General features: G+C 48.6%; 1 long non-coding RNA gene across 1 annotated transcript in view; it reads left to right on the plus strand.

Annotated features, from left to right (window-relative positions):
* Nucleotides 1-249: 249 nt before the first annotated feature.
* The window catches only part of LOC119390497 (uncharacterized), a 58,000-nt gene continuing 31,599 nt past the window's right edge, over nucleotides 250-26,650 (plus strand). Inside the window, exon 1 of the long non-coding RNA XR_005183339.2 lies at nucleotides 250-483. This is a non-coding gene — a long non-coding RNA (uncharacterized LOC119390497). The remainder of the gene's footprint in view (nucleotides 484-26,650) is intronic.

A 26,650-nucleotide genomic window follows, 5' to 3' on the forward strand; every position in this document is an offset into this window, starting at 1 on the left:
GAAGATGCCGCGCCGAAGGAGGAAGCGGGGGCCCCACTCTTTGTCCGGCGGCGCGTTCGCGGGCCTTCACCAACAGTATAGCTTTGATGCGCTCAAAGAGGCGAAAAGAATGCGCGCTGGGATGGCCGGGGCCGGACGGCCGACGCTTCCCTCGCTTCCCCGCACGCGCTCCTCTTTTCTTCTGCGCAGCGGGACGGCGCCAATCGATTGGACGGCGCACTGCGTTTTCCCTGGGACTGACACAACGTTGGGGGAGCGCGAGCTGCCGGCGCTAGTGCCCGACTCCGATAGGCAACGACGACCACGGCGCCGCGGTGCGCGAACTAGAGCAAGCTCTCTCGCGCGCGACGTCACCAGCGCTAGTTTTCTCCATCAGCGCTCCGCCGGCGGGCAGCCATGTGCGTCGAGTTCGTGATCTTCGTGCGCAACCTGGGAGCCCTGGTCAGGGCCACGGTGGGTGGTCACTCCGTGGAACGGCCACAGGTACGTCACTATGTCTACACCTCGTCTACCGGCGAAGCGACCGCTGACGGCGCCGGCAAGGTGGCGTACGCCGCGCGCCCATCGGTGTGCGTGCGTGCGTACGTCTTGGTCTCGTTGTTACGGGCATGCATTTCAATTGAAGCAGGCCCGGCCGGCTTTCAAAATGCGAACGCTTGCAAATGTTCTGTGGTTGACCGATCGTTGTGTCACTGTCAACGAGTTGCATGCGGTCGAACTATTGCAGAATACCTCTTAACAGAAGCAGTTCCTCAAACGGCGCCCCATCGGATTGCGTAATCGGTTCCCGTGCACTGTCCTACATAAAATGCGTTGACCCGTCCATCTTCTGGGCCCTGTCTGGTCCCGTTTCGCAAGCTACATGACGTCATGCGAACCGGCCACATGGCGCGTATGACGACGCGGGCGGCGTCGTGCCTGATGATCCGATGTGGAAAGAAAGAACGAGACGTTGTTAATGACTCGGGACCTCGAACCCGATCGGGGCGCCTCCGTGCGTGCATCCCGTGTAGGGAAAGCCTCCTCTTTTTCCACGAACCCGGCGCCGGCCCTAGCAAGGCCGGCGCTGTCAACTGCGTATTCGCACTCGCTGCGGCGCACTCTCTCTCCCTTTCTCTCCTTTGTCTCCGGCGGTCACTTAGCAGCATAGGGAGTCCGGCGCGTCGCGACAGCGTATATCACGTCTCAATCGCCGGTTGTAACGACCTCCATGCGCGGGCCCGCTTCTGCGCCGTGTTTTTCGTGATGAATGCTCTTATTTTGACAGATGTTCTTGCGCTTCCCGTTTCCGGGACCAGCCTTCGTTCCTTTTGGCGATAGGGGACGAACTGGCGATGTCTTTGTACCGATGCTTCGCGGAAGAAAGCGAACAAAGGATCTGTAAGATAACTGGACTTCGTGTCATCGCGCACGGGCGGGTGTGTGTGTGTGTGTGTGTGTGTGTGTGTGTGTGTGTGTGTGTGTGTGTGTGTGTGTGTGTGTGTGTGTGTGTGTGTGTGTGTGTGTGTGTGCGCGCGCGCGCCCGCGTGCGTGGGTGGGGGGGGGGGGGGGGGGGAGTTGTAGATTGCTTGACTCGAAAGAAATGCGCAGAAAGATATATTGCTGCTATCACCACGCTGTCTGTCGGTAGTCCGGTAGCCGGTGATAGGGTCATCATGGCTCATAATGAAGCAACATATCGTTTGCGGCAGGCTTGCGCAGCTCTACAGAGGCATCGTTGATGCTTCTTCGAAGTTTAGAGTTCATGATACTTTGCTGGAAAAGTCACATTGGGCGCAATACGTTGACAATACTTACTTTCGGGTGAAGTTGTTCACAATTTAATTTTTTATTAATGGAGCGCGAACTTGACCAACGTCAGCAGGCCCACACATTTCTGCGCCTGTTCCGTACGTATGCGTTCCTTTTTTCTATCGCGCTGTCATGATACACGAAAGGCTTGAAAGCAAGGACATTCGTTCCGTCACTTCTTAAGGCGGAAGCTTTAGATGTCTAACCAAACGAGAAGTGACCGTCGGCGTCAACACTATTGATGAAAAAATCATTATCACGTGGTGACGTCACCCCGTGACGTCACAGGTCTCCGAAATTTGTGACATCATCATAACTCACCTAACGTGACGTTATCGCATGACACCGTCGGTTGGTCAAAGGTGGGCCGATCCCGGAGGCACTGCAAAACCACGTAAGGTGCAGAAAGCTTCCAGTGCCTGCGATCCCGGAGGCAGTGCAAAACCACGTTGGGTGCCGAAAGCTTTCAGGGAAAAAAAGATGATGGCTTTCACCTTCCAGTCGTCTTAGGCAAATGCATAAGCGATTGTCTGACATTCTTTTGCGGGGCACGTTCACTCAACGTGTGGTTTCGTCAGGAAATTCCGTGTGATGCCCGCGGTAATCCGCCGAACTCGGCTTGTGAACTATAGGCAATACTTAACCTCTTGAAAGCGAAAATTCATCGGGCTCGCTGCGAGTCGGGTATGAAACGACGTAAGACGGAAATCTACCGCAGTTAGTGCGGCAGTAGTGAACAAATTCGGTCAACGTGTGCACCGTTCTTGTGCCCGGGCGCAGTTGCGCATGCGTGGACCTGATTCCGCGAGTGCTGAGCGGTTTGTCAACGGGGCTACAGCGCTCTACGTAGCGCGTGTATACGAGCTTGCACTTCACATCAGTTCGAAGCAGTGTGCAAGACAACTGCTGCCGTGCCGAAATGCCGTGACGCCTCAGTCTGTCACTTGGCAAAGACCACGTGCGTGTACTGTGCCACTTGCTAGGCGTGGACTAAGGGTTTCAGGCATAGAGTTTCCTAAAATGACCTAGAGGGAACTCTGGCGCTGCGATCGTTCAGCCACCATGGGAATGATGGGTAGTACACGGATTTGCCTAGTCTTCGTGCTTGCGGGCTTCGAACGCACTTGTGGCTTTGTTTATTGCAACGTTGCTTGTTGGGCGAGTTGGAACGAGTCAGTCATAACGTAGTTCAGCGCAAAAAACATTGCTACGTTTTGCTACGTTTTGGTTTTCTTTCGGATCAAAGAATGGATCGTTGTGAACTTCGTGACCAGATTTGAATCGGTGAGCCTAAAGAAGTTAAAGTGGTGAAGTGAAACTGCTGATTTTTGCTGAACTTCGTTTTGCGACAAAGCGGATGCAGGCGACGCGGAGCCAAACGGAGCCGAAGGAACGAAGTTTAGACAAATCCGTGTACTACCCATGATTCCCATGCTGGCTGAAGCGCGATGCATTGCAGCTCCCATAGACACTAGCGCCAGAGTTCCCTCTGGTAAGTATTGTAGGAAACTCTATGGTTTCAGGCTCTGTCCTGCGTTTTATCGAAGTGCTACTCAGTTATTGCCGTTTCGCTCCTCAAACGTGTCAAGCAAGGTATCTTAAAAAAAAGGAAAATATTGGCACTCTTAAACTAAAGCGATTCTTTGGACCTGTAGCCATCATTATCACCTGTTTCTTTGACAGAAAAAGAAGGGCGAGCCGCAATCTGTGCAATAGGGTGTTAACTGTAGTCGAGTGTAAACCGACGTGGCCGAGCCAGTCACAACTCTTTTGCTTAGAGCACTTGACGCCAGGGGCGTAGCCAGAAATTTTTTCCGGGGGGGGGGGGGTTCAACCATACTTTGTGTATGTTCCTGCGTGCGTTTGTGTGTGTGCGTGTATATATTCGCAAGCAAAACTGAAAATTTTCGGGGGGGGGGGGGGGGTTGAACCGCCCCAACTCCCCCCTTGGCTACGGCCCTGTTTGACGCATACCTTCATGTAGGCGTACACAATTCATTCGTATATAGTTCTTCTATAAGCCACAGTGTCTGGAGCGCTAGCAAAGAACGACATTCTACAGCGGTTCACAACACGATAACCACTCCAAAGTTAGTTAAATATTTCCACAGGGACCTTATGATTTCGTTCGCAGTTTCAGTGAAGTGACAGCGTTATGTTTAGGCAGTTACGATTAAAGCATAAGCCAATTTTTAGTGGCGACGAGTGACACTCCTGATTCTCTTCCAAGTACTTCAGGTCGATCCCTTACTTCCGGTTTTCCGCATATTCAGACAGCTTGCCTAAAAAATTAATCTGGCACGAACTCGGTGGTTCCGGGTCAAATTAAGAGTTTTGTTAGATACTTGCGATACCGGAGCGTAGTTTAATTTACTTAATGTAAGGGTCAGTAAACTAAATAAATGAAAATAGTTGAATGAGTTCACTGAAATAGCAGACGGTTTTCTTGTCAGCAGCTGGTATCGTTGCGCCACCTGGCGGAGCACACCTCGACCACGCGCTTCTTTATACGTGGCCTCCGAGATCCGCTTCGGCACTGCGACGAAACACAAAGTTAACCCAAGGAACACACCTGGGCACATGAACGACCGACGTGCGATTGCCACTAACAAACACCTAAGTGAATGATTAGGGCCAATGCCATGTTTTTTTTATCAATTTATCATTCGCTCATCCTGACTGCCCACGCATAATCGAGCAAAAATATGCTCGCATTAAAAGTGCCACTACACAGCAACCTTACCCAGATGCGAAACACACATCTGAAGCACTACCTTTCAGCGTGTATTTAATAAAAACCATGCCGCGCGCTTCTTACAGCATTAATGAAACGCTGAACAAGGCTCTAAGAAATGTTCCGTTCAGTTTTGTTAAGCATCTGTGAATACACAGAGAATACAATACAAAAAAATTGGCCGCGTATCTGCGTGCTTCGCTGCAAATGTCGTGTAAAGACGATAGAAGAGGCGCTGTGTGAGATATGGACGCCATCTGACAATACGTCGGGAAACATGAGTGCTGTGTTGCGTGCTGGTAGTCCCGGCGCAGCAGCAGGCGAAGACCGGCGGTGACCAACGCGACCGGCGGGGACGCCAGCCAGCCCGAAAACGCGGTTTGGCGCGAAGCGCTGAAGCAGAGAAACGTCCGCACTCAACGAGTACTCTCCACACACTGTTTTATTTACATGTCGCCTGGGTAAAACAGGAACGCCAGAGCGGCGCCCACAACCGGCAGCCTGAAGGCCGCCCACAACGCTGCTTTTTCATTTTTTAAATATTTTTTTTCACCTTCTTGGCCTTCTCAAAACTAAAGTTTTTCAACACCAACCCATGGCATTCGTACAGTGCAATACAGAACCGAAACCGAAACACAACAATGAGCTCGTGCGAAGGGCACGGAGGAAGGCAAATTTCAGCGCAGTCGCATTTTCAGCTTTGTTGAAACAGCGCTCACTAGACGACGACGAAGTAAAAGAAGGCACACGACAGGCAGCGCGTGTCCTGTGCCTTCTTTTACTTCGTCGTCGTCTATACTCGCCGACAACTTTTCTTGGCAATGAAGCGAAGGCTACAGAGCCACAATGCACGTATCCTACCGCCAAGGAATGTAGTCCCAAAATTGCGTCCGTATTTTCTACGTGAGATATATAAAATACTCTTTCATTTTCTACATATAGCTTCTTGAGACGGAACGCAGCGCACACAAGCGAGATATTTGCATTTCTTTTACTTTATACGTTGTCACTTTGAGTTTTTGCGTGCGTGAAAAAGTCGCGCCTTTTACCCGTACGTTAGACGCTAAGCAGCGTTTGCATCGAAATGCAACGCTAGCCATCACTTTCCACGGCGTTACGAGACGCGCGCCAAACCGGACTACTTCGCGTAGCACTACATGTGCAGACGCTCCGCCCCTGTAGCTTTCCCTTCATTGCCAAGAAAAGTTGTCCGCGAGTATAGTGAGCGCTGTTTCAACAAAGATGAACGCATACCAACTCGTTCAAGCTTCCATTCTTATGCATTTTCAGCGCAGCTTAACAAACTAGGGTCCTTAAAATTACGTATGTATGCATTTTCTAATAAAGGAACACGCCACCTAATACTTACCTAGTGATGTTGCACCTCAGATATGCATGATATTTACTTTTTGATCGACAACGTTCACAAGTATGAACAGCCATACCAGTTCAAGACGGCTGGCCCTTGGGCAAGTGGTTCAACTTTGGCCGAGTGGCTGAATCGAGGGACGTGCCGACAAACAGAAAGACAGAAAGACAGACCAAAATTTCTGCGTTTAAGTTCCCCAAGAAAGACTATCGTCTTTAATAATTCAGTGATACTTGCTGCTGGGCTGTAGTTGGTACATGCTCACTGGAATACACAAGACCAGAAGGCGAATCCGGGCAAGTTGGTGGAGGTTCGTTTTTATTACAGCGCTAAACCGACGAGGACGAAGTTCAGGGAAGGTGACGACACGAGCGCCGAGTCGCAACTGCAGTTTATCAGAAGAAACGACACGAATAAATACAAAGACCAACCACGCCTCAACGGAGCACTGCAAAGATTGTGGGTGTGAACCGATAGTGAGGGAAATCGATTGTTTGTTCCGGCATAAACATCAAAAACACGAGGGACATAGCGGAAGATATGCACATTAATATCGAAGGGGAGAGGTGCATAAGCCATCCGTCTGTTGCCCTCAGCGAAAAGGAGGTGCTATTTCTAAATTTTATCATGTCGTCTTGATTAACGTGGAAAAAGGTTTCATTGCACCTTTATGTCTGTTAGTTTTACTTGTCTGTTTGTTTCTGGACGCGCGTGAATGCTCCACGTGTTCTGGCATATTTACATCAGTCGGATGTAACTCGCGGTCGCTCCGTTGAGGCATGATTGGCCTTTGTATTTATTCGTGTCGTTTCTTGTAATAAACTGTAAATGTGAGTCAGCGCTCGTGTCGTTACCTTCCTTGAACATCGTCCTTCGTCTCTTTAGCGCTGTACGCTGTTCAAGAATGAATACGTAAGATGCGTAACCACCACACAAGGATGGTTTCTGTCTCGTCTCCCTTCTGTGGTGGCTACGCTTGTTGTGTATGCCGGTATATTACACATATTATAGCGTTTTTAATTATTTGATGTGTATATGAAAATGAAGACTTAACTTTGAATTCACTCCAATGTATATCACGCGTCGTACTGAACATTGACATATCAGTTTTTGGCGCACCATTTAAGGATAACAAGTTCACCTCTTGACATTGCCAGCATTATTAGATCAGCTTATATGCGATTGCGTCGCAAACCTAACCTAAATTAGTTGTCAGTGACGAATAGTTAGTTTCCATACACTGCTCGATACATTAGGGAGTTCTCGTATAGGGGCCCCAAACCACTTTGCGTGTGCTCGCTTTGAATCGAGCAGAAGCTAAGAGTTTTCGAATATGGTCTGCGGCGCTTTTGACAGTCCCCCTATTCTAGGTCACACTAGTCTTAGCCAAGAGCTGTCGCTTCAGTGGGTGCCGTCATGTTTGTTTCGCGCAAAGTTTTTGGGGCAGGCTTTGGGGCTCCCGCTAAATTCGAGAAATAGCGCCCCGAACGCAAAACCCAAACGCTGCTTGGCTTTCGCGCATGCGCAGTGGCCTCGACACTAATTCTTTGGGGCCCCAAAATGATTGGGGCCCCTATTCGAAAACTCCCTATTAATTCTATACACCTTGCTACTTAACTAAGTGTTGTTTGCACAGATGTTTAAACCATCGTATACGTGTAGTTTTATACGTTTTTGTTTCCACAAACGTATGTCATGTATTGTGTTATTGTTCCTGCGAAAGAGTTCCTGTGATATTTCTTTCCATATTTCTTGTATAACTACTGGCCCAGTCAATCGTTGATGGTGTAGCCGCCCTGTCCAGATGCTTAGTTTAGCAGATCCTGCGCGATGTTCCTTCTTTTCCAACGAAGGAAAAATAAAGCTGGTTTTGTTTGGCTGTTATTTCAAATGCTCTATACGCGTGAGGTAGCTGACGTTTTTTAATAAAGACATTCAATAAAGACGCGTCAACGTTAGGCGGCTTACTGTTTGTTTTAGCATCAGCAAAGCAATTCATTAGTAAGCTGATCTGACCACGTTGAAATTTCCTTCAAACGGTGGGCCGGTATGCCACAACACGCTTTGCTCCTTGCAAAATCTGGTGAAGTGGTGTTCCTACGTTTCACTGCATGAAGCCATTGTAAAGGCGCCCCATCTGCAACAAGCTTTCAGTTGTGTCTCTAGCTAGTTCCAAGTTTCAAGTTTAGCTCCTAACTAAGCTAGCTCTGAACTTGACCATGTGTCCATTTCTGAAAAGCATTACATGAGTCAAACGGTGTACACGTCTGCTCTTCTATGCCACAGGGCCTACACCCTGCCTTTGCACGTCACTGTCGTTGTAAACATTTATTTTGTATATCACATGGTACGTGCTACTTGAAGGTCGCTTTTGCTAGGATAGTTGCATTCTTGTTTATAGCGAAATTTTTAAATTCGAACACCCCAAAGCCTTCACTTCAAACATTTTGATGCCCCATTAGGCGTTTGTCGTTTTTGAGGGTCTTTTTATGCAGTTTTGTTAGGCACAAAACTCAGGACTCCTCAGGGATGCACTCCTGCGAAAACTACTTGCATGTATTAGAAACGAACTGAAAGTTAAAATCTGAATTTCACTTGCGCTAATCCTTCACGTGTGTGTCAATGGTTGCCTGCAATAATGAGGTCTATCTATCTATCTATCTATCTATCTATCTATCTATCTATCTATCTATCTATCTATCTATCTATCTATCTATCTATCTATCTATCTATCTATCTATCTATCTATCTATCTATCTATCTATCTATTTGCATGTATGCATGCATGCATGTATGTATGTATGTACGTACGTACGTACGTACGTACGTATGTATGTATGTATGTACGTACGTACGTACGTACGTATGTATGTATGTATGTATGTATGTATGTATGTATGTATGTATGTATGTATGTATGTATGTATGTATGTTAACATGTATGTATGTCTCTTTCCCCCTCTCATCCTGTGTCAGTCTGTCGCGTGCATTGCAGGACAAGCCGACCCAGCTCCCTGTAATACCTCTCCCTGTAATAACTTTCGTCGCAGATTCTAAATAAGGGGATCCCCTGTAGCTCTCGCTGGTGCTGCCGTATCTCTCACAATTTGCGCAACGCCACGGTCTTCGCGCGAGGATTAGGAGTAGCTGACCTTGGAAGCTTTTTTTTTTTCTTTTGACCGCGGACTTTTGGCCCCTGGGGGCTGACCCTGCGTTTGCTCGTCACGGTACTCGCAGCCGGTCGATGAAGCCTCAATGTGTGTGTGCCATACAGCGAGGTAGCGTGCATTACGCCTCTAAGGAACCCGTGATGACTTACCTCACGCAAGTGGCTTCGTAATATCTTTCGTGTTCTTTTTTTTCTTTCTTTTTCCTTTTTGTGCGTGTGTCGTGACACATAATCTGCTCGTACATCCAGGGCATTACGTGCTTCGGCACTGTCGTCCATTCCGCCGAGCTTCGAAGGTCTGCAGCTTGAAACAAAGTGTGGCCGCGTTTAGTTTTTTTTTTTTTTCTTAATTATGTCCATGAAAATGAGTCCACGTTTAAAGCTATGCATGAAAGAGGGCTCTGCTATAAAGGGGCCAATTAGCGCTCTGCAACGGCGTCTTCCGGGGTCGGCTTGCGGAGGCATGTGGAGAATTAAGCGTTTCACAGCCTTAATGATTTTCTGTTTCTAATCACCTCACTTCTTTCTACTTTTGGCGCTTGTCTCGGTGCCATCATTTAACACTAATGAAACAGTGTAGAAAAACACAGAACAACGAAACGGAACTGGTGCAAACTTAACCCTGATATTATGGAAGCAAAGAAAAAAGAAGAACATGCGAGAGAATTTAGAAGCGCAACACCCAGTCACATTCCACTTATTCAGCAGGTCACATGGTTTCACGCAGGGAACGCCGCTCGTAACTTATAATTATATAGGAGAGAAAGCGAGAAAAATCAACGTTTATCTTCATCATAAAACTATAGCATAATATCGGTGGTTTTACGTGCCAAAACCACGATATGATTGTGAGGCACGCCGTAGTGGAGGGCTCCGGAAATTTTGACCATCTGGTGTTCTTTAACGCGCACTGACATAGCACAGTACACGGCCCTGTGCATTGACATCGCACAGTACACATCCAAAAAAGGATTGAGGAACCCTGATCGCTGGAATGTTGCTGGTCGTCCCTCCAGTTACGAAGATTGGATTCTACGTTTAATCCGTCCCACGATTCTAAATCAACTTGTTTTAAAGAGCTGCGCCGATTCGCTAATTATACCCATTACCGTTTCACGAAATTATTTCCTATAAACTTAATAACCTTGTTCCGCATGCCTTCATTCAAATAATTCTTTTCCGCTGTATCTTCGGTCGTTTGCGAGGAAAAAAAGGCTCCTTTCCCATAGTTGTTAAATTTTCTTTGTTATATATGTATAAATGTCTCCCTCACAAACGTGCCTTACTTTCTTGCGCAGTATATTGCATCATTATTAACTTTGCTCAATTTTATTCAAATGCGCCGTCTGCCCTGTCAATCTCCTGTTAGTAAGTGGACGGCAGCTACCTTTTCGAGCTTCTCAGTGCATCAGCTTCAATGTAGCAGCTCCTTTCTTTGCTTTTCCTCCGAAAAAAAATTTGATATGTCTTCAGATTCAGTCGATGCAAGCGTATGCTCTGTGCATCTCTACTTGAACAACGCCGTCACGTCCCGAAGAAATGCGCCCACGCCCACGCGCTACAATGTCCTCTCCTGCCCCATATCTGCTGCTGTTGCTTCTGCTTTCTCTATCGAGACTGCACTGCTGCTTCCCGATCAAATTGAGACGAATGTATGTCCGCGACTCGTGTAGTCTCAGTTTCAGCATGTCCGAAAGCCGCTTGGTTTTCTCTCTTACATTTCTTCTCTGCCTTCAATTTGTTTCCTAGTCGTAACAGTGCGAGAAAACGTGTCGTTGAAGCGACTGTTGCGTTTTTTTCTTTTGCTGCGCAGGACGCATCGATTTTTGTACTCTCCACACTCTTCTCTCTCTCTCTCTCTCTCTTCTTTCTCTCTCTCTCTCTCGCCTTCTCGTAAGTATATGGTTTCTGATACGGCCTTCGTTTAGTGGCCTCCTTCACCTTCTCCACCCATCGTCTTCGTCCTCCGAAGAGGAGGCCCGTTAGAAACGAGGCTATCTGTAAACGCCATCTTCATGTCGAGCTTTCCATAGTCGCCAGGCACTGATCTAAGAAAAACAATAGGAAGTAGAAAGAAATGAAAAGAGCGAGAGCTATTCATCTCGAAGCGTTTAGTTTGGCAGCTATCGGACGCGTCTGGCGGCTCTTTTTTTTTTTTCTTGCAGCTTGAAACACGAGTATGTTGAAGCAACGAAGCTTCCTTCGATCCTTTCGGAAAGCAATCTATTATTAAGTCAATTTAAGGAAGCTCTCGTCCTTGAAGCAACCTCGAAATAGGTCAGGGAAGTTTTTGTTATGGGTTACTGTTCTTTCGCACGATCGCAGCTTTCGCCATGCTTGTATACACGTTCGAAAAATTCGCAGCGTACGCGTCTGAATTGACCGTTATAAACGAATCGACCGGCGTTGTTCGCATTCCTGCAGGGAGCTCTGCGAAAGAGAACAAGCTGAATATAACGAACTTTTATGTTATGTGTGAACATTTAAGCTGCGTCAATACTTGTTTTTTGTCAGCTTTGGCGTTGCATGGACACATTTTTGTATTAAAGAACTTGGACTGAGTCCGTGATTGTTGTACTATGTGCCTTTGTGTAGCTTTATGTTTGTTCTCTACTTTGCGACGGCAACTACTCTGCAAGGGAAGACGAGTAGCCGACTGCTGTGCCTGCCGGCTGCGGAAATTATCTGGGCACGTTGCTGCTGCGCAGACGCGCCGCTGAATCTCACGTGAACCTGCACCTGCGTGCATATGTATTGCCGTCTAGAAGTGAAATTGAGAGCATGAAAGAATCTCGTAGCGTAGGGACTGAACATGGCGAAACATTTTGTAGCGAAAGATTTAGTTGCAAGGCTCGCACATGGAGACTTATTGATAACGAGATGAAAATGCGATTGCATTTTATTTCCAGTGCCTCTTCAGTTACCGTATTTTGGCGATATTGTGATTGCATTCTTTTTTTCATTTGTACCCCCCTCCCACACCTATGTAATGCCGTTCGGGCCCTTAGGGTATCCCATTGAGTAAAATAAATAAATAAGTGAATAAATATATAAATGGCTGCTCGAGGGCGCTGTAATTATAACGTCCCCGTGGTTGCAGTCACAGTATCAGCAACTCTTTTTTCCACTTATTTGCTGCAGTATTTTTACTTGTTTCAATATAGCAAAAACAAAGTATGATTGATTGATTGATTGATTGATTGATTGATTGATTGATTGATTGATTGATTGATTGATTGATTGATTGATTGATTGATTGATTGATTGATTGATTGATTCCGCTGTGCGCATCGCTCCTCAGGACTAGCTCACAAGTGCGCACACCAGATATCGCGCAGCCTTCATCGCTTTCCTCTTCCACAGCGCTTTTCTTTCTTCCTTACTTTCTCTTCCTTATTTTTTTATTCAGCTTGTTTCCTTTCAACCAGCGCCACATATACCCTCTCTCCTGTTCTCCTTTCTTCCAGTTCTTTTTTTTTTTTTTACAGCCGACTGTCTTTTTGTAGAGGTCGTCTGCGCTATTCTAGGTACATCCGCGCACACAGTGGTAGGCAGCCTCTACGCCTTTCGACCTCCAATTCTCGCTCAGGGCACCTATCCCACCAATTGCTTGTAAGTACATTCGCTCGCCCACTTGACTATCTCCCTTCCCCTGGATGCTTCCTGGTTAGTCTATTTGACCAAGACTAACTCAAAGAAACGATAACGCCTCCACAGAAATTCTGTCCGAACATCTGGTGGGAGAGTCGGGGGTCGACAGCGTACAAAGTGCCCTTCCTTGAAATCAAGCCTTTCGTAAAGATAAATAAAGTAAGACAAACTCGGTGGCACACGCATTTCGCTCTACTTAGTACGGGGCCGTTTGTGGTCCCGTATGTTCTAACCCGATTCCGTGGCACCTAAGCGCAGCCAGGCCGTATCGCCTCGTCCAATTGGCTTTCCTTTCTCTCTGTTCCAAATACCAGAACGATCTACAATGTACGAAAAGAGCAGGCGAACGAAGTTAGCTTTCTTTTGGGCATAGTTTGTTTTCTAAACATACGCTGACTCGTACTGCCTGTTGCCGTGCGGAGTAGCACGGCAAAAACGTGTGCACTCCCTTGGACAAATGAAATGCCCATTTCAGAGAAGTACCATTACCGGTGATAGCCGTACGTGTGGCCCGTAAGAAGTCCACCGAGGGAAACAGCGTTACTTTAAAGTTCGTGTTAGAAAATGTTGTGGAAAAAAAGAAAATAAGTGAGACGCTTGGAATGCAGGGTATGTTTTTGTTTGGGATTTGACCTAGTGACTTAGTTGAACGACAACACCGCCATTATTTTTTCGTCGTGCAGTTCCCTTTCTCTCTCACTTTCTGTAGGTGCGACATGTGGTTCCTTCCGTTCTCCACTTTCCCAACGATCGTTTTTTTTTTTTTTCATGCGAAGCTTCTTGTGAGGTACAGGTGTTGTTATGAAAAAATCCGTGAACAGGGGGTGGGTGCTCGAGCCGACGTTTCGACAAGTGGACTTGTCTTCTTCAAGGCTGGAACTGCTCGAGCCGACGTTTCGACAAGTGGACTTGTCTTCTTGAAGGCTAGAACTTCAATTTCTAGCCTTGAAGAAGACAAGTCCACTTGTCGAAACGTCGGCTCGAGCACCCACCCCCTGTTCACGGATTTTTTCATCGCAAGCTTCCATCTTCCACTTCCTGCCGTTTTTCGTGGTGGCGGCGGCGGCGGCGTTGTACGCGGAAAACCCGCCGCCGGCGTGCCTAAAGAAATTCGGCGCCGGTTACATGCCCATTTGTACGTGCTGTTTTCAAATAACAAATGCCTTCTCGATCGTGGACGATGTCGGCGATCAACCGTGTCTGATACGGCATTCTGATCTTTGCCACTTTTCATTGCTGCGTGGACATGAACGCATGACCATCGTTGTTGGCTGTAGCAACTGAAGTGCTGCGCTGCTGAGCTCGTCGGTGAAGCTCCGATTCCCGGCATAGATGAAGGAAAAGGTTGGGAGGGGGCATTGCGCAATGCGATAGAAAGAAGAAAAAGTGGTAGGCCAGGCACACACAGGCCAAGCTTCGCATACCCACATACCCACAAGGGCGCCTGATTTTCTTTTTCCAATGGCGGTAAATCGGGCTAGTTGGTTGTTCATGATCGTAAAATAACAGCGCAAAAAAGACGGACGAACACACAGAGACATACGAGCGCTGGGAAGGGCTCCTGAATTATTCCCCTTAATTTTACTCCTCCCCAAGTTCAGCGTAGCAAAGAGGACGCTTCACTATACTTATCAACTGATGGCAGCTGCGTAGCGGGGGGGGGGGGGGGGGCACACCGGGCCCGTGCCCCCCCCCCCCCCGGAGTTGTATTTTTTGTCATGGTATACACAGCAGAAAATGACCCTAGACCACATCTGCCTGCCCTACCTCCACTTCAGGTCATGGAGGTGCCCCTCCCCGAAAACATTTCTGCCTACGCCCCTGACTGATGAGCGGGTGTGTGTGCGTGCGTGATATGCTTACCTTTCTTGCACTCAACCGCAATGACAATGGCAGGTGAAGCTTGGCGCGGGCGGCCCTGACCTATCAGCTTTTCTTTCTTTCTTTACCATTGCGCAATGCTCCCTCTTAGCATAGACGTTCCGTTTTATTCAGCGCCTCCTCTGTTTTTTTCGATGCCAGCCAGATGCGCCCACTCCAACCGTTCACTACCCTCCCCCGTCGGCTAGCCTTCGCGCCTGCTTTGCGTTCATGGGGGAGAGTACTCTTTAGGTGGTGCCTCAGGTCGGAAGCCAGAGGAGGCAATGTTTCGTTCGGTTGTGTTTCTATCCGGGGGGCGGCGTCTTGCATCCCTCATGATTGAAGCCTCTGAATGCAATAAAGGTAACGCCATCTATCGTTAACAGCGCCTGTCTTCTCCTGCGCTTTTCCCCGACGTTCGGTTCCCCTATTGGCCGAACGCCGTCACGTGCCCATCGCTTGGTTGTTTTTTGCTCGACTTTCATTGCGGTGCCAAACAGGGTTAGCTGCGCACGTTGGCACCCCGTGTCGCGCCTCTTCTTGCACCTTGATGGCATGGCTTTAGTCGTTTTGTGCTTGCGATGCCGTGCTGCTGCGCTTTCGGGTGCAGCACACGTGAAACTGACGGCAAGCGACTTATCCGGATTTCGTCTGAGAAGCTAGCTGTGGCATGGAGGAGGATCTGGCCTCATAGAACAAGCTGGGCTGGCTTCAAACAGACACAAGCCGCAGCCTCAGAAAGAGAATTTATTTAATTATATTTGTTATTTCTTTAGTGCGCACCAGCTGTGGGTGAGGAGGGTTTTCTGGTGAGCGCGATCATGTGTTTTTTTTTTTTTTTCCGCGGCGGTGGGTTTTTCGGTACATCACCAGCTTCGCAAGTCAGTCGGTACAAGCTTCGCTTGAAAAGGTTGCCGCAAGAAGAGCCTTTTCCATTATGCGGAATAAGGTTGCCCTCCTAAACCTCCCTTGCTTCCGGCGACGCATTCCAGCATTCGTCTTTCGTAAATCGTGTCTCTTCTGTGCACGACTTTTTGAAACGAAACCTTCTGTTTATCTTCCCCGTGTTCCGGCGTTCGTCGACGCTTTCGCGCCGGTTATGTATATGACGTAGCGTATGACGTAGTCTATGACTTACATTGCGCGTTGTAGGAGAAGCAAAGCCTTGGCGTGTAGCCAGCAGATTTTCAGCACCTTTCTTCCTGTGTTTAGGCAACTATTTGAAATAAATAATCTTCTAAGCTATCCACGATATGAGGAGAGGTAACCTAGAACTTTATGTGCCTCCCGTTTCTGAAAGCGTAAAAAACTAGGAGGACGCTTGAGCTTCGCCTTCAAGAGTATAGAACGCGATAGCGTAATCGGGGTCCGTGCGCATCGCCTTCTGATCGGCTTCGGTACTCGGTGCATGCCTCAACCGTGCCGTACGGAAACGAACGACTGTGCGCGTAACATTGGCCATTTGAAACTATCCTGGAACGCCTACTGCAAGTACAATTGTTGTGCGCCCACTACGCTATAATTCTTCCTTTTGCGAAATAACGAAGAGCCCACTACGCGTCCGTAAGGCAACACGGCTTTGTAATGGGTCGGCCTTTAAAACACCCACTCGTTGCGCAACTCACATGTTTTGACGCCTCGCGTGATTCTACGCTTCAGGCACGCAATATTACACGCGTTAGAGACTCCTTCCACTACACGACATTCGTATAGTGTTCTTTTTTTTTTTTTTAAGCAGCTTCAAGCAATAGCATAGTTCTGTGGTAAAACACCTGCTTGCCACGCAGACGGCCTGGATTCGATTCCCGCTCGAACTGAAGTTTTTATTGTTTTTTTTTTATTTGCATCTTTCTCGATTTGTCTGTCACGGACAAGATGATGATTTTTCGCTCACAACCAATGACGCCGACACCGAAATTTCTGTGAAACGAGCTCGCGAAACGAACCTGCGAAACTGTTGCGAAACTGTTTCTGTTTAGAAAAGATTATTTACACTATGTACAGAGCATAAATTATGCGTGACATATCAGTGTTCAGGAGTACATTCACATTTTCACCATTGTACATCGCAAGAACTAACACTTTCGCATAGGGCGAACGGCATAGGTCTGATCAACATAACAAAAACGCACATAGCTCACTATTGACACAATAGGGAATAGGGTAAATAGGTAGATGTACATACTCTTCCATCGCGTACATCAACTTGTCGGCAGATTCACCAGGACATGAGATGCCAAGGTTGCGAACACAGATCGAAAGGGCGAGGAGACAAGCACATCAACTCCGACCCGACGGTGCGGCCTAGCACCATGTCGCCCGAAAAATAAGTTGGACCCGTTCATGCTCAACGCCGACAAAAGAGCATGACCAATGGCGCAGGAACTCGCGCTCCCCCAAGAAGAAAAGCTCCTCAGGGAGGAACGCGAGGATCTCACGCCTCATGCGCCCCAATATCGGCCATAAGGCACGTCGACAGCAATTCCCAGCGACGTCTTCGCAGCGGTTGCGCCAAAGGCTGAACAGGCCAGCAACTAGTAAGAGTGCCGCGAAGCGCCCTCGTGGGAACCGGCCGCCGGACACGAACCCTCGGACGAAAACCAGCATGGACCGCACGCCAAAGAAGTCGGGCGACCACGCATTGGATCGTCGCATGTCGGTTGGTCTCAACCATGACGCAGTTGGGGCAAGTGGAGGTGCGTACCACCTGCCATCGTTGAAGCCGATCTCGATTGGGGAGTAAGCCCCAGCCCCACCGCCAAACGAAGTCAACCCGGCAACGCCGCTGCGGCCATGTGCTTCCACGGGCGACTCATTACCGCATGCCGGTGTCGGGGTACCAAAGGCTGCACAAGGGCGGCCATTGTGTCCACCACTTACGCTTCGGCTACATCGATCTCGGGGCATGTAGTCTCTAGACGTCGGTGGAAGGCTAGGAGGGCACGGTACACAGTCGGTAAATGGGAGGACTCGGACCTCACTTGATAGGACCAGCGGGCACTAGGACACGTAGGGATGGGCCTAGGTTGTAACGCGCGAGTGTCTGCGCTGGCGTATCATCATTGTTTGAAACGCGCAATAAAGTGCGGAGGGACAGGATGGAAGCCGTAACGGCCACGTCGGGGAACGCGAAGCCTCCTCGGCCGCGCGGTTGCGCTATCGATTAAGCCAACGCAAAGCTTTGCGTTGGCTCATCGCGCAAGTGCGCATGCGTCGCACGCTAACCGCTTGCTCGAAAACTACCTAATAATTCCGTACCACCAGACCAAGAAAACGAGGCGATTAAACGCGGAACTTTCTGTGAAACGCGGAGCGGGGATTTGACGGTGTGACGTAAGCACGTAAGCACCAAAATTTGCCGAGGTAGATCGATTGCGGCAAGTACCGGCGTTCTGTTTAGAAAACGTTTATTTCATCGTAGGACGTTACGAACATTTAGAAACAGTGTCCGTACAACAAGAACATTAACATACACAAATGACGAAACACAATACACATAAAACGTTTAAACAGAAATGTCGAAATATATTGTAGCAAAACAGCCATTTGGGCTAGTTTGTCCTTGTTCCCATAGTGCGCCTATTTGCTTCAAGAAATGTCGAAGTTCACAGTGTGTCCCTAATGCATGCTACTAAGAACTAGCATGCGCACACTTATCACAATATAGACAATGTACATGACTATGTATATACACAGTACAGATTACTTGCTGAACATGCCAGCAAATATGTACAGCATTATGTACAGCATATTTTATGGTATATGTAATTTACATAATTTACAGTTTGAGCATGAAATGTGTATATACAAGAACCTGCATGGCTACGGGGATATGCATACACAGAAATAATAAATACAAACAGATTTTATGCAATATTATTCACTGTGTGATAACCTAGCTACAAGAACCAGGTCAGATGAAAAGCTAGCCGCACACGTCCATTAACTACCGACAGGAAGCGGCACGACCACTGCCGTAGAAATTCCTCTTCCCCAAGGAAGAACAATTCCTCCGACAAAAAGGACAGCAGTTCCGAGTAAAACCGTTCCAAAATTGGAAACAGAGCACGACGACGGTGACCGGCTGCAACAGCTTCGCACCTGTTACGCCACAAACAAAAAGCCCCCGCAGCAATTAGAAGGCGCGCAAAGCGACTACGCGAGCAACGACCAGATGTGACAAAACGATTAACTCCTAGGCCACGGAAACCAGTGTTAACGGCTCGCCAAAATACCCGTGCAATTACACATTGCTGCAGCACATGCTGGTTAGAAAGAGAATAATAATAAAAGAAAGGCGGGGAGGTTAACCAGGGCTGAGCCCGGTAGGCTACCCTGCACTGGGGGAGGGGGGAGGGGGAAGGAAAGATAGAGAGGAGGAGAGAAAAGTCACTCTTTCAGCCGGCGTAAGAGTTCTGCGTTTGACATCACAAACGGCGAATCAGTCCGGTGTCCTTAAGAAAACGCAACTCTTGTAGCGGACAGTTCGGACAAGTGGAAGATGGCACCATGCCCCACCTCTCCAGTCTGTCTCGTGTTGGGAGTACTCTCCATCCCAGCCGCCACATGAAGTCGCGGAGATGGCCAGGCAGAAAGGATGCCGTTCTCGCGCTCCACGAGACACGGCTGGAACGCGTTAGACGAGCTGGAGGAACCAGAGGGAGCAGCAGCGCCGCCGTTGTGTCTACAACACGGTTTTCTAAAATGTTTACATCTGGGCAAACCTGCTGAGCGTGGCGAGAGAGAGAGAGAGATGAAAAAAGGAAGGCCGGGAGGTTAACCAGATATTAGCATCTGGTTTGCTACCCAGCACTGGGGAGGGGAAATAGGGGCAAGAAAGAGGGTCTAGAGAGAGAGAGGGGAAAAAAGAGGAGAAAAAAAACGCACGTACACACACAAGATAAAAAAAACACACACAGGGACGAAGTTCTTCTTACAATCGTTCAAAAAGGCCGGTAGATCGCAAGAAGCGCAGTAGCGCTTGCATGGCCTTCTTCTGTGACGTTGCGTCTGGTCGATGGCGTAGAATTCTTTCTTCCGACAAAGGTCGGTCGTCCAACTTGTTCAGCGCGTTGCAAAGAGATAGTCGCTGTGCATTGTACAGTGGGCAGTCGCAAAAAATATGTCTAATTGTTTCTGCGTTTCCACAGTGGTCACAGGCTGCGGTGTCGGCCATCCCAATGCGGAAAGCATAGGCGTTGGTAAACGCAACGCCCAACCACAGCCTACACAAAAGGGTCGCGTCTGCTCGGCGAAGTCTTGATGGGGCTTGAAGACTTAATGTAGGGTCAAATGAATGCAGTCGATCATGTCTGAAGTGTGGCTCATTCCATTGTGACGTGGTGCGTTGGCGAGCATGCAAACGAAGCTTCCGTGCAGCGTCGGTCCTAGAAAGCGGTAGTAGTAGTTTATGGTCTTCTGCGTGGGCTGAGCGGGCAGCTTGATCGGCCCGTTCATTGCCGATGATTCCGCAGTGACTTGGTAACCACTGAAAAGTGATCTGATGTCCTTTCTCAGTTAGGTGGTGGATAACCTCTGCTGTCTCTAGCACCAGCTGTTCGTGCGGCCCGCGGCGTAAAGCTGACAGTAGAGACTGCAGTGCCGCCTTCGAGTCGCAGAAAATAGTCCACTTGTGCATCGGTTGGTCATTGACGAATTGTAACGCTCTATGAAGGGCTGCCAGTTCTGCTGCCGTCGATGTTGTTGCGTGAGATGTCTTGAATTTAATTGTCGTAACCAACCTTGGTATCACGACTGCTCCGGTTGAACTGTTCGTCAGCACAGATCCGTCAGTGTAGATGTGGATGGAGTCTTGGTACTTTTCGTACAAGAGAAGCAAAGTGAGCTGCTTAAGTGCCGGTGACGACAAATCCGTTTTTTTCTGGACGCCAGGTACTGTAATGTTGATATTTGGTTGAGTAAGGCACCATGGAGGAGTCCGAGGTCTTGCGGCAGGAGTGAAGGAAGTTGGTATTGATTCACCATGGGCGGTCACTGTTTGGGAGTAAGATGTGCGTGGTCGGTCCGCTGGTAGAGAGGCTAGGTGATGGCGGGGAGTGCGAGCAAGATGTCGTATATGTGTCCTCAGCACTTCAACCTCAATGTGTGTCTTGATGAGGTGGTCCCTTGCGATGGCTATAGTCGCGACTGTTGATGCACTCTGGGGCAAGCCTAGACAAATCCGGAGTGCTTGAGCCTGTACACTTTGTATCATTCGTAGGCTTGTTTTGCTTGCGTTGGATAATGCAGGCAGGCTATACCGTAGGAATCCGAGGAAAAGAACCCTGTATAGTCGCAACATAGCGGCTGTGGACATTCCCCATGTCTTGCCAGCGAAGAACTTGAACAAATGACAGATGCCTGTCAACCGTTTTTTCATGTATGACACATGAGGGCTCCATGAGACGTCTCTATCAATTATAACACCTAGGAACTTGAACGATCGGAGGTAAGGTATTCTTTGGCCGTTTATCATTACGCTGTAGCTCTCTATTGGTTTGCGCGTAAATGCCACAAGTGCACATTTCTCAGAGGAAATTTCTAGACCTCTGTTACGGAGGTAAATAGTAGCTTCAGTGGCCGCTCTTTGAATTCGAGCTCGCAGTTGTAGACGTGTCACTGCAGACGTCCAAACGCAGATGTCGTCTGCGTACATTGACAGTCTGACAGTGCTTGGCAGGTGCTCGTGGAGAGCGATTAGCGTCAGGTTGAATAATACAGGGCTAAGTACGCCACCCTGGGGAACACCACGATGGCTGTAATGTAGCGAAGTGTCGCCGTCCGCGGTGCTCACGAAAAAAGAACGCTCAGAGAGATAGCTCCGTAGCCACTGAAACATCCGACCACCCACTCCTACCTCTCCGAGAGCGGCAAGGATAGCTTCATGGGTGACATTGTCATACGCCCCTTTAACATCCAGGAATAAAGAAGCGCAGAGACGCTTACGGCCTTTTTCGTGTTGTACGTAGGTGACCAGGTCGACGACGCTGTCAATCGATGACCGACCACGGCGAAACCCTGTCATAGCATCTGGGTAGATGTTGTGATGCTCCAAGTACCATTCTAGGCGTCCTAGTACCATCCTCTCCATTATTTGCCCACGCAACTAGCCAGTGCAATCGGGCGGTACGATGTTAGCACCAATGGTGACTTGCCAGGCTTCAGTAATGGGACCAGGCGACTGGTCTTCCAGTTTACGGGGAGGGTGCCCTCTCGCCAGGATTCATTGTATACCTCGAGGAGAGCAATTCTCGCACGCTCGCCAAGATGACACAGTGCTCTGTAGGAAATACCATCAGGTCCGGGTGCTGATGTCCGTCCACACAAAGCCAGGGCTGCTTTAAGCTCTTGGATTGAAAAAGGTAGGTCCATGCGGTGGTCACGCGATATCGGGCAGCCACTTGAAGGCGCGAAGTATAAAATGCCACTGCCATATGGAGTAAAATGCAGGCATGTTAAGTGCTTGCGGCGCAGAGTTAAGCCGTGCTCCCGGTAACAAATAACGTATCTTAGTTCCTAAGAAATAGCAGGCAAGATCACGCGCGGGGCACTGATCACCGTGTAACAAACGAAGCAAGAATCGCAGAGCAAGCAGCCGGCAGCGAACAGACACAGACGGGAACGCGAATCCACCCCTGTTACGTGGTTGCCCAAGTGCAGCTCGGCAAACCAGCTCAGGTCCACCTGACCAGAAAAACGAGCCAAGAAGGGATTGCAACGACTGAGTTATTCGCAATGGAAGCTGTACGACATGGCAAATGTACCATGTACGGCCGCAAAATACAGTCTGTGCTAAGTACCTTCTTTCCAACAGTGGTAATTCGTATTCTTGCGCTTCCCGGACTTGTCGTTTTACATTCTCGAGAAGTGAAACCCACCCGGAGGCTGATATGCCGTAGTAGCCATAATCAAGCCCCAGAATGTGAATAGAGTCGCTTTTTGAAGACCGAAAAATGGACTTAGGCAGATATCTGGAGAACCAATGAACAAATATCGACATTTCGAAAAATTTAATGCAGCACCTGAAATAGACCCATACTCAGCAAAAAGCCGTAGGCAACGGGATAAGCTGTCCTCGTTCTTTAGATACAACGTGATGTCATCAGCGAAAGCTGTCACCTTCACGGTATCGCTACCAGGTAGTGGAAGGCCACGAATATATGGATCTTTAAGTAGGGAGCGCAGGAATGGTTCGAGGCTGAGTACAAAAAGTACTGGGGATAGAGGACAACCTTGACGAACTCCGCGGGTAACAGGAAATGGGGCACTTTCATAACCATCAAGAAACAGCGTGCTGTGTATGTTTCTGTATGCGTTTCTGAGAAGCTCAACAAAGTTTTGCGAGAAGCCAAACGCCTCCATAACGCTAAATATGTAGCTATGTTCAAGGCGATCGAATGCCTTTTCTTGATCAAGTGAAACCAAGAGCCCACGTGCTGATCTCGCCAACGTGTACGCAATTATATCATGCGTAACAAAGGAGAGACTATGAATTTCTCTTCCAAGAATCGAGCACGCCTGATGATGTCCTATTAAGGAAGGCGTCAGGCTTCTCAAACGGCGAGTGACAACTGCTGCAAAAGTTTTGTAATCAACGTTGAGAAGCGTAATTGGTCTCCATTCCTCTGGGCGAACAGACGATGGGTCATGTTTAGGTATTAACACAATTAGACCATCGTCAAAGCTATCAGCGAAATCAAAGTTCTCGAAGCAACGGCAAATAACAGAAGTGAAAGTGGCACCAATGTCATCCCAAAAGGTTAAATAAAACTCAAAGGGCAACCCGTCCGGCCCAGGAGCCGAACCGCGCTTCATGGAAGACAATGCCTCTTTCACCTCATCAGCTGACGGACTTGCACAAAGTTGTGCAGCTGCCTCTGGTGGAACCTGAGGCAGCCCACTAAACATTGTGAATGTCTCGGCGGTACCATGATGCGTTCACATTGTCGCACGAGCCATGTTTTCAAAGTGAGCTATAAAAACTGATCGATCACGCGCGGGTGGCAACGCAGCGGGAAGGGCTCTGGCGGCCTGAGTTCCCAACGGACTCGACTGTCTGAGAAGCGAGTTTCTCGCAAAGCGCAGAACCTCGGGGTGAGCACATGGATTACGTCTGCAAACGCCAAGCAGCCGCCGACAACGACGATGCGGCAATAAGGCGTTGGAAACGTCCCCGTAACTCTCGCTGCCATGAGCGCATCAATGCAGTTAGTCGATCCGCCCGAAGAGCAATGCGTAGCTTTGTGGCAGTGTCCGTTAGTTTTTCCGACATACGGCGTCTCAGAGCACGCCCTTCGACTGAGCAGTGTAGACGCCACTGTACCTTGAGCGCGTCCCACGACTCGAGACCGGAACCGAACAGGGAGGCGCGCAAGACTCTAGACAAACTGGAGCGCGAACGCGTGTCATGCAGAACGCGGATGTCAAGACGCCATGGTCTCACTGAGGAAGAAAAGGGAAAGCAAGCCTCGAGCACTACTGGTCGATGGTCAGAAATATAAACAGGGGATGATGGTAATTGTATCACATCAGATCGCGACACACAAGAAGCTAGCGCACGTGGGACGTAGAAGCGATCCAATCTACTAGACGATGAACCACGCCGCCAAGTCCAGGCATATTGTGGTCCATGTACTAGTCTGTACGCATCGATCAAACAGAAGTGCTGGACCAGGCGACGCAGCTCGCGTGCGTTCCACTCAGATCGACCCCATCCCGGACCCTGCACGTCAGCTCGCGTGTCTAATACACAGTTAAAATCCCCGGCGAGTATGACATGCCGACCGTCAAGAAAATACACGTCCAGGCGTTCTATGTTTAGAAAAAGTTTATTTCATCGTAGGACGTTACGAACATTTAAAACAGTGTCCGTACAACAAGAAAATTAACGTACACAAATGACGAAACACAATACACATAAAACGTTTAAACAGAAATGTCGAAGTTCACAGTGTGTCCCTAATGCATGCTACTAAGAACTAGCATGCGCACACTTATCACAATATAGACAATGTACATGACTATGTATATACACAGTACACATGACTTGCTGAACATGCCAGCAAATATGTACAGCATTATGTACAGCATATTTTATGGTACATGTAATTTACATAATTTACAGTTTGAGCATGAAATGTGTATATACAAGAACCTGCATGGCTACGGGGATATGCATACACAGAAATAATAAATACAAACAGATTTTATGCAATATTATTCACTGTGTGATAACCTGGCTACAAGAACCAGGTTAGATGAAAAGCTAGCCGCACACGTCCATTAACTACCGACAGGAAGCGGCACGACCACTGCCGTAGAAATTCCTCTTCCCCAAGGAAGAACAATTCCTCCGACAAAAAGGACAGCAGTTCCGAGTAAAACCGTTCCAAAAATTGGAAACAGAGCACGACGACGGTGACCGGCTGCAACGGCTTCGCACCTGTTACGCCACAAACAAAAAGCCCCCGCAGCAATTAGAAGGCGCGCAAAGCGACTACGCGAGCAACGACCAGATGTGACAAAACGATTAACTCCTAGGCCACGGAAACCAGTGTTAACGGCTCGCCAAAATACCCGTGCAATTACACATTGCTGCAGCACATGCTGGTTAGAAAGAGAATAATAATAAAAGAAATGCGGGGAGGTTAACCAGGGCTGAGCCCGGTAGGCTACCCTGCACTGGGGGAGGGGGAGGGGGAAGGAAAGATAGAGAGGAGGAGAGAAAAGTCACTCTTTCAGCCGGCGTAAGAGTTCTGCGTTTGACATCACAAACGGCGAATCAGTCCGGTGTCCTTAAGAAAACGCAACTCTTGTAGCGGACAGTTCGGACAAGTGGAAGATGGCACCATGCCCCACCTCTCCAGTCTGTCTCGTGTTGGGAGTACTCTCCATCCCAGCCGCCACATGAAGTCGCGGAGATGGCCAGGCAGAAAGGATGCCGTTCTCGCGCTCCACGAGACACGGCTGGAACGCGTTAGACGAGCTGGAGGGACCAAAGGGAGCACCAGCGCCGCCGTTGTGTCTACAACACGGTTTTCTAGAATGTTTACATCTGAGCAAACCTGCTGAGCGTGGCGATAAAATGCCACTGCCGTGGAGTAAAATGCAGGCATGTTAAGTGCTTGCGGCGCAGAGTTAAGCCGTGCTCCCGGTAACAAATAACGTATCTTAGTTCCTAAGAAATAGCAGGCAAGATCACGCGCGGGGCACTGATCACCGTGTAACAAACGAAGCGAGAATCGCAGAGCAAGCAGCCGGCAGCGAACAGACACAGACGGGAACGCGAATCCACCCCTGTTACGTGGTTGCCCAAGTGCAGCTCGGCAAACCAGCTCAGGTCCACCTGACCAGAAAACGAGCCAAGAAGGGATTGCAACGACCGAGTTATTCGCAATGGAGGCTGTACGACATGGCAAATGTACCATGTACGGCCGCAAAATACAGTCTGTGCTAAGTACCTTCTTTCCAACAGTGGTAATTCGTATTCTTGCGCTTCCCGGACTTGTCGTTTTACATTCTCGAGAAGTGAAACCCACCCGGAGGCTGATATGCCGTAGTAGCCATAATCAAGCCCCAGAATGTGAATAGAGTCGCTTTTTTGAAGACCGAAAAAGGGACTTAGGCAGATATCTGGAGAACCAATGAACAAATATCGACATTTCGAAAAATTTAATGCAGCACCTGAAATAGACCCATACTCAGCAAAAAGCCGTAGGCAACGGGATAAGCTGTCCTCGTTCTTTAGATACAACGTGATGTCATCAGCGAAAGCTGTCACCTTCACGGTATCGCTACCAGGTAGGGAAGGCCACGAATATATGGATCTTTAAGTAGGGAGCGCAGGAATGGTTCGAGGCTGAGTACAAAAAGTACTGGGGATAGAGGACAACCTTGACGAACTCCGCGGGTAACAGGAATGGGGCACTTTCATAACCATCAAGAAACAGCGTGCTGTGTATGTTTCTGTATGCGTTTCTGAGAAGCTCAACAAAGTTTTGCGAGAAGCCAAACGCCTCCATAACGCTAAATATGTAGCTATGTTCAAGGCGATCGAATGCCTTTTCTTGATCAAGTG

This window comes from Rhipicephalus sanguineus, chromosome 4 (assembly GCF_013339695.2).
Source record: "Rhipicephalus sanguineus isolate Rsan-2018 chromosome 4, BIME_Rsan_1.4, whole genome shotgun sequence".
Classification (NCBI taxonomy): Eukaryota; Metazoa; Arthropoda; class Arachnida; order Ixodida; family Ixodidae; genus Rhipicephalus; species Rhipicephalus sanguineus.